Source organism: Vulpes vulpes, chromosome 16, assembly GCF_048418805.1.
Source record: "Vulpes vulpes isolate BD-2025 chromosome 16, VulVul3, whole genome shotgun sequence".
NCBI classification, from domain to species: domain Eukaryota; kingdom Metazoa; phylum Chordata; class Mammalia; order Carnivora; family Canidae; genus Vulpes; species Vulpes vulpes.
The window spans coordinates 42,873,468-42,897,567 of record NC_132795.1 but is presented as its reverse complement, the minus strand read 5'-3'; the positions used below and the strand labels follow the sequence as shown (position 1 = coordinate 42,897,567).

Below are 24,100 nucleotides of genomic sequence, written 5' to 3'. Positions count from 1 at the left end.
TCACTAGGAACTGCTGTGAGTTTTTTCTGCAAGAGGACAGATTTTGAGCTCAGCCACCCATTTTCTCTTACCCAGTCATTTTCACAGCCAGTTGCCTACATTTTTTTTTTTAAGTAAAACAGTTGACAATTTTAGTTTCACATTTTACAATACAAATGAAAATTGCCTTTTTTTTTTTTTTTTTTTTTTTGGGCCCACTACTCCCCTGCAAAAACTATTCTTTCTTTGATAGGAAGGGGAAGCAAGTCTTCCTTGTCATGCTGTTAGAAAACACCCAGAATCACAGCACCATGATCTCCTGGTGAAGTAGAATAAGTAATATAAAACGAATACAAAGAGGTTCCTGTCTCTCCTTATCTGTCTGGTCGAGTCATTCCTGGACGAGTGGGCACCATCATGGGACAGGCAGGAGGTCTCATCATTGGGGGCCCAGGCATCATTGGCATGTGGCCTCCCATAGGTGGCCTCATTTCAGGAGGAGGTCCCACTGGCATCATACCAGGGCGAGGAGGACCCAGGAGACTGGAGGGAGGTGGGATCATTGCCCCTGCAAGAAGGGGAGCAGAGAATGGAGTAAGAGGTACCTTTCCCTGTTGAAATGCTGTGGTTGTTTTGTCGATCGGGCTCTGAGCCTGCTCTTCCATCCATTTCTGATAGTAGTCTTTCACATTCTCTTTGTGTCTTTTCTACACTGCAGTGTCTTTCTCACAGATGGAGAGTCAGGGGTGAGGTATGTGTCGCAGTCGTCACAATAAAACTTAGGCATGTTGCTCTCTGCCTACATTTTTAAGACAACTAGAGTGTGTGGTCTTGAAAAAGATTTTGTGTGGGAACTAGACCCATAACAGTCTTGGAGCAGTGACCTACTTAGCACCAGGGACTCGCCCAATGACTAATTAATAGTCATTTAACGACCATCAACCTCTAGTCATATGTAGCACTTTTTCCTCATGGTCTTGATTTGAGCCAATCTGAAGTCCAGGAAGCTGGAGATCAATTTAAGCTAATTTTTAACGAGCTGAGAGTCATGCATTCATCATCATCATCCCCTTATCTCCCATATGCCCCACCAGGTTCTGAAGATACGAGGAAGGGACGGCATGACTTCCGGGAGGGGAACTTTTCTAGCAGACACACATGTACCCAAATCCTCACATGCTCACACACGCTCACACGCACACACACACACACAACATACATACACAGGGTAACTTGAGATTGTCATGCTAATGGACAATGAGAGACCACCCTCTTCATCTTCTTTTCTAAGGTAGCTTATTTTAGGATACTTTTTTCCTGATTACACCATCAGGAGCACAATCAGGCTTTAGACGTGATGACACATCTACAGATATTTGCCGCTCTGTCATCTGTTGGCTTTCCTTGTGTATTTCTTCTTCCTCCCCAACCACCCAAGGATGTGTTTAATGGATCTGCATAGTTTAGATACAAGGGCAAAGTTCTACATCTCACGTTTGTAAAGATGCCCCAGACTGAATTCTTCAGGTCAGGGACTGTATATTATTTGATATAGAGACTCTGCACCTGACTGCCTGTGTTTGAATCCCGGCTCTGCCATTTAATAGGTTTGTGACCTTGGACAAATGATGTTAACCTCTCTGTGCCTCAAATGACTTCTCTGTATGATCTACCTCTTGGCTTCTACTTCTCTTTTTTTTAAGGCAGCTTTATTGAAATCTAATTCACATCATAAAATTCACCCATTTAATGTATACAAGTCAGTATTTGTATACAATACTGTGTGTTTACAGTTGGCGAAACCATTCCCACGATTTAATTTTTGAGCATCTCATTGCCCCCCAAAGAAACACTGCACCCATAAACAATCACTCCCCACTCCAGCCTACCAGTTTTTGTGAGTATTAAGTCAATTATTATGTGAAAAGCACGCAGAATATTGTCTGGCACCTAGTAAGTGCCATGTGAACGAGGGCCGTCATATTCCTATCATTATCAGCAATATCGTTACTACTCTGCACCCTCAGTTAGTACAGTGCCTGAGACTTACTGGTTTCTTACTGAATTAATGAAGCAGTGAGAGATAGTGGGAGACACCATTATTTCTTAAGCATTCTAAATGACGATGAGAAAAATGCCCTATAATTATGTACAGACATAATCAAAGGCACCACAGAATCCGTATTAGAGCCCAATACTTGCATGAAGAAAGGTATTTTATTTTATTGATTTATTTTAATGATTTTATTTATTTATTTGACAAAGGGAGAGAGAGAGAGAGCACAAGTAGGCAGAGGGGCAGGCAGAGGGAGACAGAGAAGCAGATTGCCCACTACCCAGGAAGCCTGATGCAGGGCTCCATCCCAGGACCTCAGGATCATGACCTGAGGTGAAGGCAGACGCTTAACCAACTGAGCCACCCAGGTGCCGCAAGGAAAGATACTTTAAAATGGGCTTTTTTTTTTTTTTTTACAATAGCTTGACAGGGTGGTGTTGATGATTAAAGAAACTTAGTCCCAAGTCCTGAATGCTGATAAGTGGACTCATGACCCAAGGGAAGCCACAGATGCTGAGCCTCTTTATAGTTAACCTATAAAATGAAATTGGATTGACTAAATCATTTCTAAATTTACTTCTGTTTCTAACATCCTGTGATATTGTCTGCCAATAAGTGTCATGAGGATTCTATATATCGCTTGTAGCCTAGATGCAAAACCATATGACATTCATTTTATGGTCTTATTTGTTACTGCTCCACAGTGTCTTGCATTCTCAAAGAGAACATAAGCATGGATCTTCTCCATCCCGACATTCCTCCATTGGCTTCCCTCTGCCTGAAGGATACAGTCCAAACCCCTTGACAGAGCATGCAGGACTCTCACAGGTCTCTTTCTGCCTGTGGAATATCCACCCTCAGTTCTCCTGGAAGCCATACAATTGATATTAGTTTGGGGATCTAATCAGATCCCTGTGCCCACAGGCTTTGTAGGGCTGCTGTTCTCTACTCTCCTGGCCAACAGAGCCAATTTTCTCCTGGAAATTTTCAATAAAGAGAAGGAAGGATTGAAAGTAGTTGGAAGTGGTTTGTTTCGAGCTGTTGCTGATGGGTATCATAGATTGAGGCATGCTAAGAAGACTGTCCTTCTGCAGCTGTTACGTGGATTCCTTCGGCTCTCCTGGATTCTTTTGAAGACATGCTTATTCAGTGTTTTCCTTTGCTTGAAAAGGAAATAAATAAATTACATTATAAATAAATTATGTTACCCACATCCCTTTAATTAATTGTCTCCCCCTTGACCCTGCTCTCTTTGGCATAAGCTGGCAAAATTTTGTTTCTCCCGACTGAAGAAAAACTGCTGACCAAACACAACCAACACAAAATTCTTTGATGATCTGGCCTGTCTCGTTTGCTAGATCCCATCTTCTGATTTAGGTTCCCAAAAATGGAGCAGACTTTCTCATGGGCCCCTGTCAGGAAAGCCTTCTCAGCTGCCTAGTGACTTCCTATTGCTTCAATGGTGGGCTTAGGCACCTCTTTGGCACGGCCTTCATTGGCCTCTTTCCATGTAGCCAGAGGCTCTTCCCTCCCTGGTCTGACCGCATCCTGTATATATACACAGCAATATTAAGAGCCAACTGTTACTCTTGTCTTACTTGTGGAGGGAATACTGAGGGGAATAGGCCACTCCCAAACATGCCACTTTGGCATATTGATTATTTTGAATTAAAGTTACTTAAACAGCTGGTGTGGGAATGACACTGTTTCTTCTTTGTCCCCCTGGAAGTAGGAACTCAGTCTCTCATGGGAAGATATCCTTCGTATCCCAGCAGGGTAGAAGCCATCCTTATCACCAGAGATAGAGAAATCAAGGCCAAGAAGGCTGTATAGACAAACTTTGTCACTTCTTGATTAGTTTGCTACCCTACACCCAAACTCCTCTGTGTTGTCAAATCTTCAGGAATAATTGTATCTTTGAAAGTCATGAAAGCTGCCTGCTTTGGCCACGTTTTTGACTCACACATCTTTGGGGCTCCAGTGCATACAATATCGAATTTCTTTTTCTCCTGTTGATCTGTATTACGTCAATTTAATTATTAGGCCAGCCCAAGAACCTACAAGGGAAGAAGGAGAAGGCTTTCTTCCCCTACGATGTAGGACTGATGTGATTTTCTTCACCTGCCCGCCCCTTTCTCCTCACCATGGCCTATATTAGGTTGACAACCGTGTAGTGTAGGTTTTGTTACTGAAATGTTTATTGGATTTGCTCTGATTTTTCTGTCCCAGAGAAACAGCCTCTAAATTGCTGACCTTGTTCATTGACTCCTGTTGTTTTTTGTAGTCCTTCCTCTACTGGGATTGACTAGTTACTATAATAAAACCAATTTGGAGACGCCTGGGTGGCTCAGTGGTAGAGCGTCTGCCTTCAGTTGGGGCTGTGATCCTGGAGTCCCGGGATCAGTCCCACATGGGCTCCCCACAGGGAGCCTGCTTCTCCCTCCATCTCTCTTTGTGTGTCTCTCATAAATAAATACATAAAATCTTAAAAAAAAAACTCAATCTATACACTTGTTTAAAATATATGTATTACCTCTCCCTTCCTTTCTGCATGGAACCCCTTGCATATCAATGGACAGTCACAATCTGGTTTCTGTTGTGACTGTAAAGAAGAATCTGTAGCCATTTTTTTCAATGTTAGGATGTCATGGATGTTAAGGTACCCTTTTGATTTAATGCAACCTTTTCAAGGAGGAATGATAAAGGAAAAAGCAGACGTTTTCTGTTTTTGAAAAGAAGTATGCTAAAATGTATTCTGAGATCATGGTAGCTAGTATGTGGCTAGAATTTCCCCCAAATTCCACTCTTCCAAGTCAACTGAAGCCCCCCGTTAGTTGTTGTGAGCAAGTGCCTCACCAGCAATCTCCAGAAATGACCCCCCCCCCCCTTTCTCTCTCTCAGGGAGTTTGTTATTTGCAGCAAAGAAAATCAGACAAATCTTCCTTATTCTGTGGAAAACACTGAATTGGATTAATTCATTATGTGAGCGTAAGAAAATAAAAATCATTTTCCTGATGGAAGGGTGTAACTAGCTCTTTTATATTTTGATGTGTTTAAACCCAAACTTGGAAATCTCCTCCAGCCTAGGAGAGAAAATGGTGTTGGGCAGGGTCCTGGAAGGGGCCGTGCTCTGGGAAGTGACATTGCAGGTCACCAGAAAGTGAGCCGCTGTCATGTAGGCAGGTGGGACCCATGCTCCTGCTGCTACCACAGGACAGATGAAGATGAAGGGGTCCTTTATCAGCAGAACCTTAAGTACAGTCTCCAGAACCTACATCCAAAGAAGTCGCAAGTCCAGAAAGTTCTGTTATTGGGAAATGAGGACCCATTTCCATATTTTACTTTTTGTTCATCATCTCTAGCAAAAAGAGATGTTTTAAGTCTCAAATACTAATTTCAGTTAAACATATCATGAGTTCCCTCATCTCTACTTCTCCCCATCCTTAAAACAAAACAAGACAAAACCAAAAACCACTAACCAAAGTGACAACTTCTTTAAGGACTTAACTCTCCTGATGTTAGTATAAGCTGGAGTGGGTGCTCCCAGCATGGTGAGTCGGTCATAGTAAGTTAGGTTTTGGGTTAAAAACTAAGTTTCTTCTTGGCTCATAGCTACCTCTAGCCTTAAATAGGATGGCAGATCCTTCACATGAAGTACATCTGAGCGTAGCTTCCAAGTGTAAGGATTCCTTTGAGGCCTTCATCACATATGACCACTCAGAATCTAAGGGGAGAGGTGAGAGGTGGGCGGTCTCCCGCAGAACTAACCAAAGACATACACACCTCAGAGGGAATACAACTGAGAAAAAATATTCCAGCCGACTAAGTTGTTTTTCTTCTACCTTTAGATTTTAGGAGGAAGACACAAACAGCAAATCTTTCTTTACAACAGAGATTTATTTAAATTTTAAAAACCAAGCAGATAATTCTGCAAGTACAGCTTATATGTGTCTCCCCTCACCCAGAAGGAGAGTAACCAGAAATAGAACAGTGCTTGGAACATGATAATACTTCAATTACAATTTCTTCAGTGAAATGACGGACTCCCCTACAGCTTCTCAATCTTTTAGCTTCACTATTTTTTTTTAATGTCCAGAACATTAATGTTAATCCTAATGGCAAATACTTACAAACTCACATAGGATTATCTGTTACTGAGCTCTGTGTGTACACACACACGTGTGTATGTATGTCCACACATATGTATTTCCATACAATAACCCTAAGAGCTAAACAATTAGATACTGTTAGCATTCAGATTTTATGAATTTGTGTGTCAACTCTGCACAGGGGCCACACCAATCTTCTCTGTATTGATCTAATTTTGGTATATATGCTGCCGAAGCGAGCACTGTTCTGGTTTTAAAGACAGAGAAATGAGGCACAAAAAAAGTTAGAAAAAAAAAAAAAAGAAGAAAGAAAGAACTCACAAGGTCAAATGCCTAGTAGATGACAGGATTTAATTCTAGACATAATTACTGCTGGGTCCTCAGTTAACAACAACAAAGGAAAAAATCCCTAAATACGTTGCTCCAGGCTTGCTTACTGAAGCAGGAAAGGGAATCCAGGTCTCTCAGTGATTGAGGAAAGGGGATTGTTGTATGACCTCAGTTTACCAGAAAGCCAATTATGATGAGCTTGATTCTGACTTTGCTTTCAAGTAGAGATCAGCATAATCTGACAGAGAGGCTGGCATTGATTGGAAGCCTGCTCCTGCTGGATGCTGTCCTGAGCCCTCTCACAGACACGAGTCTGGGATGCTTAGCACAAACCTACGAGTAGAATTCTTATCCATGTTTTACAGGTAAGGACACTGAGGCTTGGGAAGAGGACATCACTTGCCTGAGGTGACACTGCTGTTAGGCAGCTGAGCTGGAACTCAAATCTGGGCCCATCTGACTCTAATGTTTGTTTTACCCCAGGTGTTATCCCCTATTTTCTAGGCATTTCCAATTGATCTGTCTTTCCGACACTGTTAGCGGCAATATGGTAACTGATGTGTGTTCTAACGAGCTGAAGGTTCCACAGAGAATTTCTGGAGTTTAGTTCTCACCACAAAATATTAGTGAAGCAAATGGTAGAAATTTACGCCAAACTCAAATAGGGATTATTCTTTTTATGTATTTTTCTTGCACATGGTTGATTAACCATTAAAACCATTATGTTAGTATTGAAGAACCAATGTATTCTGGTTTCAAATGTGGGGGGAAAAATACAATCTGCTAGGCAGGGAGCTCAGTGTATCATTATACTGCAGATTTCACCATGGGTTATTCTGAATGGAAATGAAGATATCTGGAATCCTTAGCAAACTTTGGCTTTCTTACTAGAGCTCAACTGACCTTTTGGCGTAAGGTTAGCTATTATTAACACAGGAAGAATGCCTCCATCGTATTCCTGTGTTTGCGAGCATCATGAAGCTTAAGGTTCTGGTTGCCAAGCACTTTGAATCGAACAGGAGCCCAATAAATGCCAGGGAATGAATGACGAGGACTCACTTAGCCTAAACTATGAAACTGGCAAAGTTTGAGTGCTTCTGCTTGGTGACCTTCTGTCTCTTTCTCGAATGCCTGGTCATCCCTAGTTCCTACCTGCTGTTGCTGTTTGCTTCAAGCCCTGAGTAAAATAACCCCATCAACACCAACATTGGTGACTTATTGAGTTTTTTTTTTTGGGGGTGGGGGGAGGGTAAGTATTTACAATTTTCAAAGGAAGTTAAAGATAAGACTGAGGTCCCTGCTAGAGTTTTACTATCCACAATAAGCAGGAGGCCTCCAAGACTAGTTAAACCAGTTTGGGAGCCAGTGAGTATTGATGTGCTAGATGACCTCTTTAAGTTGAGAGAACACTGCGCTTCATTCATAGGTGTGAGCGTGGCCTTGCCTTTACCGCGCCTAAGCCTTTGGCTTTATCTTTCCTCTGGTCTCCTGGTGAATCTCTGCCAAGGGCAGGATCAGAGATCAGAGTACCTGCCATCTGGCTTAGGGCTTGTTTGCACTTCTCTGTTTCTCTTTCTCTCGATGCCATGTGTGAGGTTTATTTCTTTCACTCTCGCTGTATTTACTTGGCGCAGCAAGCCTGATCCGTGGATGCCATCACGTACACTGTGGAGGACCATCAATAATCGCGCGATGCAACCCAAATAGGCATCTCAACAGAGTCCAGGTGAAAAAACCTGTACAATTTCCTAACTAACATTCACTTGGGAATTGGCAAACTAAGGGTCTTGGGCCAAATTGCAGCCTACACTTGCTCTTGTACACTCAAGAGCTAAGATTTTTTTTTCATTTTTACACAATTGAGATAAAAATCCAAAGAAGAATCATATTTTGCAATATGTAATAATTATATGAAATTCACATCTCAGCCACAATGAGTAAACTTTCCTTGGGATATGGCCATACTTTACTTACATATTTTCTATACCTACTTTGGTAGAGTGCTGTCAGCTCTGAGTAGCTTCAACAAAGCCCTGCAAATCCTAAAATATTTATTATCTGGCGTTTTACAGGAAAAGCTTGCTGAATCCTGATTTAGCCCCTCATCTGGCAACGACTAAGAGAGCTGCCTGGAAACCATTTTGAAGCAGACCCATACCATTTTCCCCTTCAGCCATTTGTTGTCCCAGGAAGCTTTGCCAGCTTGATTAATTGCATCAGTGGATATTAATATTGGACAATCAAGCCCACATTTGCCTGCCCTGCTGAGCTGTCTAGGTTGTGTAGTAATGGTTGTGTGTTACCAGTGCCCGACATGGATATAATGAGATAGAATTAGAAGGAGATGTAACTGCAAGTTAACCTCATTAGCTTTATAATATAATTTTTCTGCTTTGTATACATTTCTGTAACTGAGTTTTAAAACCATATGGGAACAAACACAAAGCAAGGCAAACAAACATAGTTCATACCTATTTGGAGGCTGGGAACAAATGAAGACCCAGAGATGTTCAACAAGCTTCCTCACATCCCATACCTCCTGGATGGTAAAACCAGGACTAGAAGCCAGGTATCCTGACACCTCATTGCACTCTGCTGTTTCTTGTTAATGAAACTGCCATATGTACAAAATTGTGAAGAACACTGTTATAGATTTCAGATCGGAGTTCTTCTTCTTCCTCATGTCCCTGAAAAAGCAGTGCAAGGGCAGGTAGCTAATTTAAAAGAGGTCTAATCTATCCACTTTTTTCATTAGTAGGTAAAGAAAATTAAGAGGATCCCGAGGGAATTTTTTTCTAACTTTTTCACTTGAGAGGATGGGATTATTGCTAGATGAAGCTTGGAATTAATTTTACATGCATCTATGGCTGTGAGATTCTCAGTCCCAGTCAATGGATCACAGATGCATACGCTTAGGTGGTATACAGACCTTTTATTTCTCCCCACAGACAAGGCCTTCTTTGAATATAGGATGTACTTAGGTGATGATACACCTGTGATCAGGGGTGCTATGTACATATACTTTGCTAGCAGTGGTTTGGCAATGTGAGTTGGAATTAATGGCTTTCAACACTGGAGGTTTTGCACTGCTAGATTTTTATAACTATAACCATACCTCCTGGAGGTGATGACTTTCCACCCTTCTGAATATGTTGCCCAACACAGAGGCATGTGTTTGCAAAGTTGTGTCCTAGGCAACTCCAAAGGCGCCATAGTGCTTTAGAGAATAATGCAAAGCTTATGATCTTAGCTAGCATTTCTTTATACATGGAAATCCACAGGAAAAAAGGAGGACCAGATGTGTGAAATTACAGAGAATTAAAGGATTAATGCTGTACATCCAAAATGTGTGTAAATTTAGTGTCAGCATTTCCTTTAATTGATTTCCAGGGCTTAGTCTTGGCAGCTCTGTTTTATTGATGGTGATTCTATGTGCATTGTATGGATGAACATCTGATTAGTTTATTAAAGCAGAGTGTATTTATGTTCATCCTAACAGCTAAAACGTTTAAATTTGCTCTTTGACTTTTGTCCATATGTCTTCATTTGTTGCGGAAAACAGTTTGTTGAATTGTAACCAGTTTGAAACATGGAATAATGATGTCAGATTATTGAAATAATGGGAAATGGGGTGCTCTCTACCCCTGCTAATTTGGGAAATATCTACTTATTGGCCCAATGATGTCATGATAGATAATCGGTGTGAGATTCATCACTATATTTCATTTACTGAAGCCAGTAGGACAAATGGGATATTTCTTGCCTCTGCCTTGACTCCTGTCCCAGGGTAATCGATGAATGCTGATAAAAATACAACTATTATGTTGATTAGCTGTGGAAAAAAAAAAAGAATGACCAGGGCAAACCCTTATAAACAAAAAACCCTTTTGTTTCCTCCTATTCTCTGTTCCTCCCATCCATTCATCCTCTTTCCCTTCTTCCCTTCTTAACTGTTAATAGTTTGTTTGTTCTTCCTATAAAGAGCCATTAATATTGTTCACTTACTCCTATACTCACCTGGGAGAAACAACAATTAACTTTGAACATGGAGACAGGTGGCTGAGCAGACTTTGTGGAGATCTGGTTAATTAAGTCTAGACTGGAAATGGAACAAAAAGCAATACTCAGTAGTATTAATGTGAGAGGAGAGACCTGCATTGCAGCTGTTCTCACTAAGCTCATTGAAGATATTTTAAATGAAACAAACTGTTGGCTTTGATGAAACTGTAACACATGATGTAGCATGAAATGGGAGAAGAGGGCAAGTCTCCGAAAGTCACACAAGTGATGAGATTTTAAAATTTGTGTGCTTCCCTTGGGTGTGACGGCCTCATATTTGGAATGTTTTGCATAATTATGAATGTGGAACTGTTTTGTATTTTAAAGTCTGTTGTGGGTTTGGCTGGTATCTGTGTGCAACTTAATTCTTTTTAATGTTCTAACAAAATAGACTAAGTTTCTAGAATCTTCCTTGTAGAAAGGAAAAGGTCTGTTAAGGTAGACATTACTCTAAATGTGGTTCACATAGCATAGGTATACATTCTCTGTTTTTTTGGTGGCCTTGCTATATCTGGATTGGCATCTGCAGCAAGATAGTCTTAGTAAGAAAATATAGTTTTGTATGATTTTAAGAGAAATGAATTGTTCTTTTCTAACCCATGAGGGCATGGCTTATTAAAATGGCCCTGTGCTATGCCAGTCCTCTTGTCTGCTCCAAATAAATAAACAAGAGCCCTTTCAACAGTCAAAGAATAAGATGGGAGGAAAGTCAAGACCATAATTGAACAGTTCAGGTAATGGAAATTTCTCAAGAACCTTTTTTTGGGGGGGGAGGGGAAGAGGGTGTGCCCAAGGACAGTTTTCACATTGATTCTACTTCAAAAAACATCTCAAGGTCAGGATAATTTTCCAAGGCAAATTTTCCATAGAAAACAGAGTATTGTTTCCTGGTTCACCGTGAGAAAAGGCTGTCCTTTGAATATTGCAAGACAGGGAAACTCATGGTTAGCAGGACTGCTTTTGCAGGAAAGAAATGAAGTTGTTCAGGGAAATGTCTTTGTCTTTTAAAAAGACCAGGCACATCTGTTTGCAGCATCCGCACGGGATTATTATTATTATTTTTAAAGATTTTATTTATTTATTTATGAGAGACAGAGAGAGAGAGAGAAGCAGAGAGAGAAGCAGGGTCCACACAGGGAGCCTGATGTGGGACTTGATCCCGGGACTCCAGGATCATGCCCTGGACCAAAGGCAGGCACCAAACTACTGAGCCACCCAGGGATCCCCCCACAAGGGATTATTAAACCTTGTGTTATTCAACCTAAGTCTTATGAGGGAATAACTGTTGGCTGATCTTATATTCATATGTAATTAGCATCCTTGGTCTGTTCTTATATCATAAAAACCTATCAGCTGGTGTAGCCTACCAATTCCTGCATCTGAATCACATGGAAAATAGCCTGCACTTTGTGTATCTCTGTATATTATACATATATGATTTCCTAGGTGGGTATGGTCAAATGGTCTCTTTTTTTAAAAAAATAAAAAATGCTAACACATCACTATCACCTCTGGGCCATGTACAGAAGGGCGACAGGGAGGAGGAATGCAGCCCTGCCCAGCGCTGTTCACAGCTATGGGGTTGGGAGCTTGGCCTGAAAGCTGGCTCTGTTGGTGCTCTTTCTCCCAAAGCACCTGGCTCTGCAGCCTCACGCACGTCCCTTAGCCACCCAGAATCTTCATTTTTCTTTTCCGTCAACAAGGATCACAATAAATAACTCGCAGTGTTATCATCAGATTTAGTAAAGTGAGATGTCAACAGTTTTTGGCGTACGAACACGAATGTGTGTACACATTAGGCACCTACACAGGGTCATCTGCAAACCGTAAAGGATTCAAGGAAGATATTTATAACAGGAGGGGCTGCTCACATAAGTTCGCAGTGGATCTCAGTTTTATTAGACTTGCAGCCAACATGCTGCCGGGTGGAAGGGTGAAGGTGCGAAGGCATCCCTGCCCTGGCTTCCAGGGGACCCCTGTGCAGGCATACGCCCTTTCTTTGGCTCCTGGGCTGTGGCCACCGTGGTAGCCCCTCATACTCCAGGACCCTGGAGGGAGGACGACTCGGGTTTGCATTCTGGTCAATCACTTCAGATCCAGCATCATGCTTCTGTTCTCGGGCGGTGCTTGCAGAAATAGCGGAAGTCAAGGAGTGTAAATGTACATGGGGATGCGAAAACCTTGGCACCGTGCCTGACACGTTTATAGTCTGTAACAGGGTCACTTATTTACGTTTGAAGTGCAAATAGGAATGGCTTGTATTATAAGACATACCAGGGTGGAAAGACTGAGATTGAGGAGGGTGGAGGCAATTGGTCATGGCGTGGCATGCTGCTCCAAACATCAGGGCCGTGATTGCCATTTGGAAGAGCTGAACTTCAGGGCATCTGGGTGGTACTGGACATGTCACAGGACGTGTTGGTGGCACCTGGATCACCGCAGCACTAGAAATCTATAGCAAATGTACCCTGCGGGACCTATTGCTGAACCGCAGTCCTTGGGTTGAGGGTAGAGTCCCAAGGGCTGAGCGAGGTGCTACCATAGGAGAGTGCTGCTGACTTAGTGTCCTTGACAGATGCCAATAAGAAACAGAAATCTGATTTATAAGAAAATACCGGAGCCCTGTTTGCTACGCTGTCAGCACAGTCCTGCCTGAAGGGCTGTTCTCAGTGCGCACATGCCTTTCAGTGAGGAAAGGTGTGTGCGTGTGTGTGCATGTGTGTGCACATGAGTGTAAGCCCACACTTGCTATTGTTGGTGTGATTCATGAGGAGCAAGAAAATAAACCAGGAATCAGTGAATGCGTCGACCTTGTGACATTTTTATTTATTTATTATTCATTTTTAAAAAAGATTTTATGTATTTATTCATTAGAGACACACAGAGAGAGGCCAAGACACAGGCAGAGGGAGAAACAGGCTCCCTGTCAGGACCCATGCGGGACTCGAACCCAGGACCCCGGGGTCACGCCCTGAGCCCAGGCCTCTGACCCCATGACATTTTAAAAAATACCTACAGCAGAGACGGACTTGGACAGGTGCACAGCGTGTGCGGGGCGCGCAGTGGCTTCATGGCCACTGGGCTCCGACGCATCTGGGTGCCGCCGAGCCTCGCTGCCTGCAGCTCCCGAGGGGGGGGGGGGCACCGATCCTCGCTGCCTGCAGCTCCCGAGGGTGCAGGCCGCCGAGCCTCGCTGCCTGCAGCTCCCGAGGGGGGGGCTCTGAGCCTCGGCTCTTCCCCCGCCCGCCCCCTCCAGCCCTCGGGACCACCCGGTGCACCCTCACCCCTCCCGTGGGTCCCTAACGCACAGAACCCACGTCTTGCCTTCTCCACCCCTTCGTCCTTTACGTCTCCTCTCTCGCCAACTTCACCCCAAAATCTCGCGTGCCCGTCTCCACCTTCTGGACCCTTGTTCGCTCCTAAAGATGCAGGTCTGACTTCACCAAGATGTGAAACCCCACGGACCTTTCCGTGTAAACGGTCACAGCTCCCCAAGGCCACGAAGTCTGTGTTCCTCACAGCCTCTGAGCTCCACGGCCTGGTCCCGGGAAGGCCGGCCGCCCCCTGCGAGCAGCAGCCTCTGCACATGGGTCCCAGGAACTCCCTCTCCTGGGTGCTTGTGGGGACTTTGGGGCCACGTCCTGGAGCTGGCAGGTGTCACTCGCAGGTGACTCGCATGAGGGATGCCGCTGGCTTGACCACACACCTTTCCTCTTTCCCGCATTTAGCCACGCTGCGTTCCCCGTGTGCCTGCTCGTCCGTGCATGTGTTGAACCCTCCGCAGGGGTGTGCACCTGCCCTCCTCGTGTTCCACACGGCAGGCATTCGCCCCCTTTCACCTTTTGCACACTTCTTTCCGGGAGCCTTCTGACCTGCTGGGGCCCCGGCTGACTGCGGCCCACACCAGGCACCCAGCCCTGCTCCTGGAATCTCCCTTCATCACTCAGGCCTTCCTCTGCCTCGCCTTCCAGGTGGATTCCCTGTCTCCACACCCGCCTTTTGGGAGAAACTCCCAGTCATTTCAGGGGAAGGGATGCAAGGGTGTGTGTGTGTGTGTGTGTGTGTGTGTGTGTGTGTGTGTGAATATTTGGGGCGGTCGCATGTCTACAGATGTGTTAGTCTATCATCGTGCTCACCTGGTAGTGTGGCTGTGTAGAACTCTGGGTCACAAGTCACTTTCTTTCAGAATTTCGAAGCCAACAAATCCAAAGCCGTGCTACTTGCTGATCTTTTGCCTGTGACTCAATCTTATTTATATTTTAATTAAAAAAATTCTTTTCTCTCTAGTTGTTTTTGAGGAACATAGACTTGTCCACAGAATTCTTTGGTTTCTTAGGATGTGCCTGACACGGATATATTTACACATGTGGTATTTTCTTCTGGGCACTCTAGGGATGCTTTCAATGTAGGAAATGTTCTTACATTTATTTGATGTTTTTCTTTCCTCCGTTGTCTCTATTCATTCTTTCTGAACATCTTGGGCTTCTTTGACCAATTCTCCAATTTTCTTTCCTTTCTTATTCATCTCTTTATCTTTTGCTCTACTTTATAGGAGATCTCCTGAATATCTTCTTACCCTTTTCATAAATATTTTGTTTCTGCAACGTTTTTGTTTTTTTTTTCAAGGGCTCTTTCTTATTCTTTGATTGTTCCCTTTTTTTATAACATTATATTTGTATTTCAAGGGCCATCCACTTTTTAACTATAGTAATGGCAGTTTTGTGTGTGCGTGTGTGTGTTTAAGGTTTATTTATTTATTCGTGAGAGATAAAGAGAGGCAGAGACACAGGCAGAGGGAGAAGCAGGCTCTCTGTGGGGAACCCAACCTGATGTGGGACTCTATCCCAGGACCCTGGGGTCATGCCCTGAGCTGAAGGCAGACCCTCAACCACTGAGCCCCCCAAGTACCCCTAATAGTAGTTTTTTAAGGTTTTCACTTCTGTGCATATTGGTTATTTATTGTTTGTCTTGTTTTCTGCCTTTCGTGTTAGAGTTTTCTTCAGTTGTCTGGGGGTTCTTGACTTTCATATCCAACGTAGCAGCACTAAACAACCGGTGGCAAATTCTCAGAGAGGAGGGTCCATTCTGCATTGTGGGCCCTGGGAGCAGTGGTGTAGATCAGCTTGGCCTGCTCTTTTGGAGAATCCTCCATGACAATTATTTTTAAAGTCTTTTCTCTCAGGCTGGCTAGAGTCTCTGAAGATGATTCTTTTAGTCTGAAGATTACTCATCACTTCTGTCCTCACTGTGCTCTGTATAAATCTTTGTTATACACCACCACCAACCACCACCACCACCACCACCACCACTACCACCCTTGCGCTTTCATTGCCCTCATTTGTTTGCACATATATTTTAAGCTTTTTGAGGATAGGAACCATGTATGATTCATGTCTTGGTTTCCAGAGATTAGCATTCCGTCTGGCATACAGAAATATTTCAATATACATTTGTGGATGAATAGATATGGGAATAATAGTGGAAAGCATATGTGCCATTTGCACTGTAGGGAAAAATTTTTCCTATAGTGGAAAAACTGTAATGCTTCAGTGGAAAACTCTGCTTTGGTTAGAGCATTCTCTTCTGGGTTATCCAGTTCTGATTTTATGGATGCTCTGGGCCTTTTATTGCCTTTGAGCTACTCTACAATTCTGTAAATTATAGATAATTGATAGCAATGAATAATTATTCTTGTTTTGGGCATGCAAATAAATTCAGCCCAGTAGAGATTCCATTGATTTCTGTCCCTCACTGTGAAAGTAGCTAACTCTGCCTCCCTTTGCACATTTTAATATTCTTGACCTATGGATTGATTGTCTTTGGAGTCTTCTTTCAATCACTTATAATTTCTTATCAACTCCTTCATTAATGATGAATTAAGTAAAATCTTTAACACATATTCATTTGATATCTGTATGGGCATTATGGCTTTATCTTTAAAAAAAAAATCCTTTCACCATGTCCCAAACCTTTCTAATGATAATCTTGGGTTTTAAAAAATATTTTATGAAATGGTCTGAATAAAACACATCCTAGAGATGATCTGAAACCACCCTTCCCATGGGACATCAAGATTATCATTGAAGATGAATAAAACACATTAGTCATACAGGGTCAAGTTTGAAGCCTTTTGTCTAATGGGAGGCCTGACTTTGGTATCTCTGTGCTAAAACTTGCACAACTTTTCTGACAAATTCTCTCATCCCATGAGGCAGAGAACAAAGACTATTTTTGTTTTTAAGTATGTAGAGAATCATATGGGACCCTTATGGGGCTCTGGGCATATGGAATTAGAGATGTGGGAATCAGCTTGAGGATTATAGAAAGGAAAATTTGGCAGAATAATAAAGGAAAATTGCTTCTTGAATACCCTTTCAATCTTTATCAAATTGTAACTATTACAGAGATTATTTACACCTAAAGGAGTACACCTTAATTGGATCCACTGACTTCTGGGAAATGCATAAATGATGAGATACTACTGAAGGAAAGCAGGTCAATGTAGGATTGGCCACACAGAAACTCTAATCTGTACTAATTGACAAAAAGAATCAGAGTTAATGGCATGCCTTATTTATGGCAAACTTTGACAAAAAATGTAAGTTTACAGAGGTCAAGTGCTACAGAGTAAGATCTTAACTTGCCTTGCTCTAATGAGAAAATTTGAGTCATTTGTAATCAGCACATTAATTGTATGCAAATGTATGTGGTTAAAGCTGCTCAGAAACAACGGGTTTCCTTAATTAAATTAGGCATTTTGCCTTTCATTTTGATTACACTATTTATTTGCCTCACAGAACAAATGCAAAATCCCTAATTATCAGCATATGAATTAGTGAGGTTTTGTCATGATAAAGAAATCCAGATGAAGGACTCATCAAGGAAAGGAGAGGAAGAAGATGGTAAATATCTCATTAGATTTTTCTCTATGCTTTACAGATTTTTCGATATATTTCCTTCTGGATTAAAGATGTAAGTACTGTTGCTTATTGTTTGAGAGTCTGCTAGGGCTTAAAAGATCTCTCAGTGATCTGTAGGCTTTTCTAGGTGGCTACCGGGCATATACAAACAACAGCCATAGCGATAGCAAGAAGGATCGGTTGCTGAGAATTTACAGAGCCAATTCTGTGCCAAGCAGTTTGTATGTAGACTCTCATAAGATCATCCATCTTGTGAATGAAGCAAAATACCATTTTCCACTCTCTGATTAATTATTTCACCCACACTCTTTGTGTAGCTGACTCCTTATTTTTTTGCATCGATGAACTCATTACCTCCCCAGAGGTTTCTTCATGGTAGGTTCTTAGTGTCATTGATGCTCTTGACACCTCTCTTTTCCCTTCATAGCACTCATCATCATTTGTAAGCACATATTTATTCATTCACTTATCTGCTTTATGTGTATGCCCTGTTAGATTGTAAACTTTACCAAGGCTGAGACTATAGTTGCTCTATTGACTATCATATACCTAGAATCTAAAACTTTATGGGCACTGAAAAAATATTTGTTGATAGAAGAACAAAGTTCTCTGAGCTGGTAAGAAACAGATTCTTTTCAACTCAAGACTCTGTGAAGACAAAGCCCTTGTTCTTGCCAAGAGCATTTGGCTTCCACCTCCTTCTCTTTGGATAGCTCATCATCCTGCCAACCCCCCCTCCCCCACTTTTTTTTTTTTTTTTTTTTTGCCAGTTTATTTCACAGGCTCTCTGATGTAGACTTCTTGTCTTCCTTGCAATCTGAGCTGCCTTGAATGTTACTGTTTCTGGAAAAAAAGTTGTGAACCTTTCATTCTTGAAAACATTGTGTTATCCTCATGTCAGTGGACACTGTTTTCACCCGGCTGTCTGTTAGCTTAATTAGAACCTGCTTTCCTAGTGGGAGGGCCGGGCTGTGCAAGGTGACTTCATGATGAGCAATGCTAACATAAAAGCACTCAAAGATGTCAAGTAGGAAAGTTGGAGAAGGATTTTAGTTAAGAGATAAAAGGGATTAAAAAGACAGATGTTGACAAGCCAGAATGCAGTTTTTGGTTTTGCTTTGCTACTTTCACATTAGGTTAAAATATTATAGCAGGTTTAATAAAAGGAAGCACTGGGTTTTGTGCCAAAACAACTAAAAAGTACAAAGAATATCTCTAATTATGGTGACGATGAGAAAAAGTTGGTAAGTTGGGCAATAGCTGTTTCATTGATAGAAGACGGTTGTTTTAAAAAATCATACCTTCTTATCTCCTTAGAGATCCTTTAGGAAAAAGCAAAAATCAAAAACATTTATTTATTCTTTTGTTCATTGAACATGCCTTAGGCATAGTTCATAGTATGAGAGACACAAAGTTGAAGAAATATAGACCCTGGTTACCGGGATACTAGCAGAGAGAAAATACAAATAGATAACAGAGTCTAGAGAATGCTCACTTTGAGGTATGGGAGAAAAGTGCTCTAAGAGTTCAGGAGAAGGAAGAGATTTAAAAAAAATCTCATGTGAGGGATATTATTTGAATTAAGAATTGATCACATCTGAATGTATTGTTGAACTTGTTGACATGGGGAGAGCACTTGAGACAAGAAGAATGGGAGGAATAAAAGTATAGCACTGATAAAAACAGAAAAAAGGCAAAAAAAAATCCATATTGGTTGGCATAAGTGGCACCTGTTGGGAAGTCTTAGGAATATAAGATTAGAAGGGGAGAAAGGGAGTATGGTGTTGAAGGGCCTTGAATACTCTGCTAAGGAGTTTATATTTTGTTTAGGAAATAGAGAACTATCAAAGCCATTTTTGTTAAACATATGGAACATTATAAAACTGAATTCTAGTTCTGATTGTCCACCATGAGAGATGAGAGAAGATTCTTCTTGGGTCTCATGTTTCTGCATATCTTCTGGGCAAAAACACTAAAAGATTTTGTTTCAAATAGATTTTTAAGAAAGTCCTTGGAAGATAGAGGCAGGGGAAGATTTTAAAGGAGATTGAAATTTAAGAGACTGGAGCTTCTTAAACTCAGAGTTCCTCAATGTGACATAAACTTACTGTGTACTCAGCATCCATCTGGGCTGCTGGACATCTCCACCATGGGACATAGGGAACCAAAAAAACCTGATATAAACATGAAGCTCATAGAGTTTGCTGTGCTGTGAATTATAAAGTCATTTGTCTCTGGCCTGGGAGTCTCATGTCTTTTGACAACAACCATTTAACTGTAACAAGTTAACTTGTTAGTTTGAAAGTGGGAAAATACCTCATAGCCTTCAAAGTTCTTGACAGACTAAAATCTTGAAGCTCCAAGGCAGTTATGATTCAAATAAGGCACAAGAAGCATATTGGTAGTGAACACGAATCTAAACTTTTCCAGAGATAGAATTAACAAAATATATCTGTAAGTTGAGAAAATAATTTATCAAGTAAAATGGCTTTTGAGCCTCAGTTTCCCATGAGGTGATGCTTATCTTATTAAAAATAAATAAGAGAATGAAAAAGCACACCACAGAATGGGAGAAAATATTTGTGAAACACATATCTGATAAAAGACTGATCTCCAAAAACTTAGCAATAGGAAAATAATCCAGTTAAGAACTGGGCAAAAGATCTGAAAACATCTCACAGGAGAAGATATAACGGATGGTAAATAAACACATGAAAAATACTCAAATCATATGTTATTAGGGAATTGCACATTAAACCAAGAATAAGAGATTACTACACATCTATTAGGATGACCCAAATCCAGAACACCAACATTCCCAATGCTAGTAAGGATATGGAGAATAGGGAACTCTAATTCATTGCTAGTGGGAACGTAAAACGATTCAGGCACCTTGGAAGACAGTTTGGCAGTTTCTTATAAAACTAGCCATAAAACCATACAATCACTGAATAGGCAAAGCAATCTTGAGAAAAAAGAACAAACCTGGAGTTATCACAATCCTAGATTTCAAGATATACTACAAAGCTGTAGTAATCAAAACAGGATGGTAGTGGCAAAAAATAGACACATAAATCTGTGACACAGAATGGAGAGCCCCTAAATAAACTCAGACTTGTGTGGCCAATTAGTATACAACAAAGGGGGCAAGAATATACCATGGGGAGAAGGCAGTCTTTTCAATAAATGGTATTGAGAAAACTGGACGGCTACATGTAAAAGAATGAGATTGGACCACTTTCTTACACCACACACAAAAACAAACTCAAAAAGGATTAAAGACCTAAATGTAAGACCTGAAACCATAAAAATATTTAAAGACAATATAGGCAGTAGTCTTTGGATATCAACCTTAGCAACATTTTTCTGAACAGTCTCCTCAGGCAAGGGAAACAAAGGCAAAAATAAACTATTGTGACTATAGTAAAAAGTGCACTAAAAAGGGTTTGCACAGAGAAGGAAGTCATCAACAAAATAAAAAGGCTGCCTACTGAAGAAGAGAGGATATTCGCAAATACTATATCTGATAAGGGGTTAATATCTAAAAAAAATATAAAGAACTCATAAAATTCAACACCAAGAAAAAATCCCATTAAAAAATGGGCAGAGGGTCTGAATAGACATTTTTCCAGAGAAGACATACAGATGGTCAACAGACACATGAAAAAATGCTCAATATCACTAATATGAGGGAAATGCAAATTACAAGCACAAGGAGATGTCACCTTATCCAAGACAAATAACAAGTGTTGGTGAGGATGTGGAGAAAAAGGAATGCTTGTGCTCTGTTAGTGGGGATATAAATGGGTGCCAACACTATGGAAAATAGTATGGAGATTCCTCAAAAAAATTAAAAATATAAATACCATATGATCTAGTAATTCCATTACTGAGTATTTACCCAAAGAAAATGATAACACTAATTGGAAAAGATACATGTGCCTCTATGTTTGTTGTAGCATTATTTACAATGGCCAAGATATGGAAGCAACCTAAGTGTTCAGCAGTAGATGAATGGATTGTGAAAATGTGGTGTACATATATATATACACACACGTACAATGTGATAAACACACACATATACACAATTAATATTACTCAGCCATAAAAAAGAATGAGAATCTTGCCATTTGGGATAGACAACATGGGTGGACTAGAGGGCGCTATGCTAAGTAAAATAAGTCAAGCAGAGAAAGACAAATGCCATGTGATTTTACTTATGTGGAATCTAATACAAAACAAAACAAAAACAAAAACAAAAAAATGCGATCATAAATACAGAGAATAAATTGGTGATTGCCAGAGGGAAGAGGGTTTGGGGAGGTGGGTGGAATAGGTGAACTCACAGTTATATATAAGTTGGTGGATACAAATTATGGCATATGGAATATAGTCAATAATATCGTAATGAAAAAAAAATAATATCGTAATGACATCACGCAGTGACAGAGAGTAGCTATACTTCAGCGAGCGTAGCATAATGTGTGGCATTGCTGTATCACTAGCTGGTACACTTGAAACATAAAGCTGTATGTCAACTATACTTCAATTTAAAACAAAATGACAAAAAAAGAAATTGCCACAGGCAGCTCAACCTTCAACAATCAGCATCCTGACCAGTCAGCCGCCACCAACATCAAGGTAAGACTCTCCACTAGCAAAAAGATTTCAACTTGTCAAAAGTTCAGACAATTGCACCTTTTAGCAATGATTTTTAAATTCAGGCATGCACACTGTTGTTTCTAGACATAACACTATTACCCTTAATAGATGACAGTATAGTGTAGTATAACTTTTATAAGTACTGGGAAACCAAAAATTTCATCTGACTTCCTTTATTACAGTGTTCACTTTATTGCAGTGGTCTGGAACCAAACCCACAACATCTCCAAAGATGCCTGTGTATACATTCTGGCTATAAATTGGGGGGTTTCCACATTCCCTCCTCAGTGATAATTTGCTAGAATGAGCCACACAACTCAGGAAAGTGCTTTACTTATTATTATTGGTTTATTATAAAGGGTACAAGTTAGGAACAGCCAAATGGTAGACACATAGGAGAAGGTTTGATGGGGGAGGTTGCTGTGTGCAGAGCCTCCATGCTTTCCCTAGGTGTGCCACTCTCCTCGCACATCAATGCGTTTGCACATTGTGCCACCTTGGAAGCTCTCTGAACACCAGTTTAGGTATTATTAAGGAGTTTTCATCACTCAGACAAGATTGATTAAATCACTGGCCATTGATGATTAACTTAATGTCCAGCACCTCTCCCCTCCCTGGAGGCCAAGGGGTGGGGCTGAAAGTTGTAATTACTGCCTTGGTCTTCCAGGCAATCAGTTGCTTTCCAGAAGTTGTTTAGGGACCCTTAGCTACTAATCACCTCATTAGCATACAAATGACATTATTGTTCCTCCTGAGATTCCAAGGGTTTTAGGAGCTTGTGTGCTGGGAACCTATCCAGAAGGGACAAAGACCAAATATATATTTCTTTTTTTTTTTTATCTCTCTCTTTAAAAAAAAAAATTTATTTATTTATTTATTCATGAGAGATACACACAGAGAAGCAGAGGTAGAGACACAGGCAGAGGGAGAAGCAGGCTCCATGTAGGGAGCCCGACGTGGGACTTGATCCCTGGTCTCCAGGATCAGGCCCTGAGCGGAAAGCGATGCTAAACCGCTGAGCCACCCAGGCTGCCCTATACTTCTTAGTATGCCACAGGGACACACTGTATGATTCCAAGTATGTGACATTCTGAAGAAGGCAAACTATTGAGACAGTAAAAACAAAACAAAACAAAACAAAACAAAAAACAACCCAACAAACAGCCAGGAGTGGAGGAGAGAGGGATGAGTCTGTGAAGCACGGGAGATTTTTAGTGCAATGGAACTCTTCTGCATGATGCCGTAATGGTGGGTGCGTGGCATTATACATTCGCCAATACCCATAGAATGTACACCACCAAGAATGAGCCCTAATGTGAACTATGGACTTTAGTTATTAATAATGTATGAATATTGGCCCGTCAATTGTAGCAAATGCACCCCACTAAAGCAAGATGCTGATAAGTAAGAAGCTATGGTAGGAGCAGGGCAGGGAGTAGAGAAGAACTCTACTTTCTGCTCCATTTTTCTGTAAACCTACAAGGGCTCTAAGGAAAAAAAAAAAGAAATCTATTTATTAAAAAAAAATAACAAAGAGGAAGATGGTAGTTGGGAGAAAAAATTAGCTTAATCTGATGTTTTTGAGTTTGAGGTCCTGAGATACATAAAGATATCAGTATGGTACATAAAGCAATTAAATAGAGGGAAAAAGTGACCCACCAGGAAGGCCCAACAAAATGCTGGGTAAAACAGCAACAAAACTGATGACAGTAATTAATCCTGGTGGTGAGAATAGAGGGACCACCACATTCAGAAAACAGCTTGTGTGGGGCTGAAATACCTCGTGAAAGACGAGAGATCTGGGGCTCAAGCCCCCCAGCATCCTGGAGATGAAGGAGCCCTCCCCCAGTGCTCAGCATTAACTTCTAGCTTCTGTTAGAATCCACTTTATTTTTCTTCTGGAGAGTAATCTAGCATGTACCAAATTGGTCTTTATTCTCTGAGAAAAGCACTGAAATCAAAGTATGGTGCAAAGTAGCCTTGTC

The 24,100-nt window shown here is 41.2% G+C and overlaps 1 protein-coding gene and 2 pseudogenes across 1 annotated transcript in view; 1 reads left to right on the top strand and 2 right to left on the bottom strand.

Annotated features, from left to right (window-relative positions):
* The window catches only part of TSPAN8 (tetraspanin 8), a 220,382-nt gene that overhangs the window by 151,047 nt on the left and 45,235 nt on the right, over positions 1-24,100 (top strand). The window lies entirely within an intron of this gene.
* Positions 228-766, bottom strand: LOC112922230 (U1 small nuclear ribonucleoprotein C-like; annotated as a pseudogene).
* On the bottom strand, positions 6,268-6,387 carry LOC112922421 (U6 spliceosomal RNA; annotated as a pseudogene).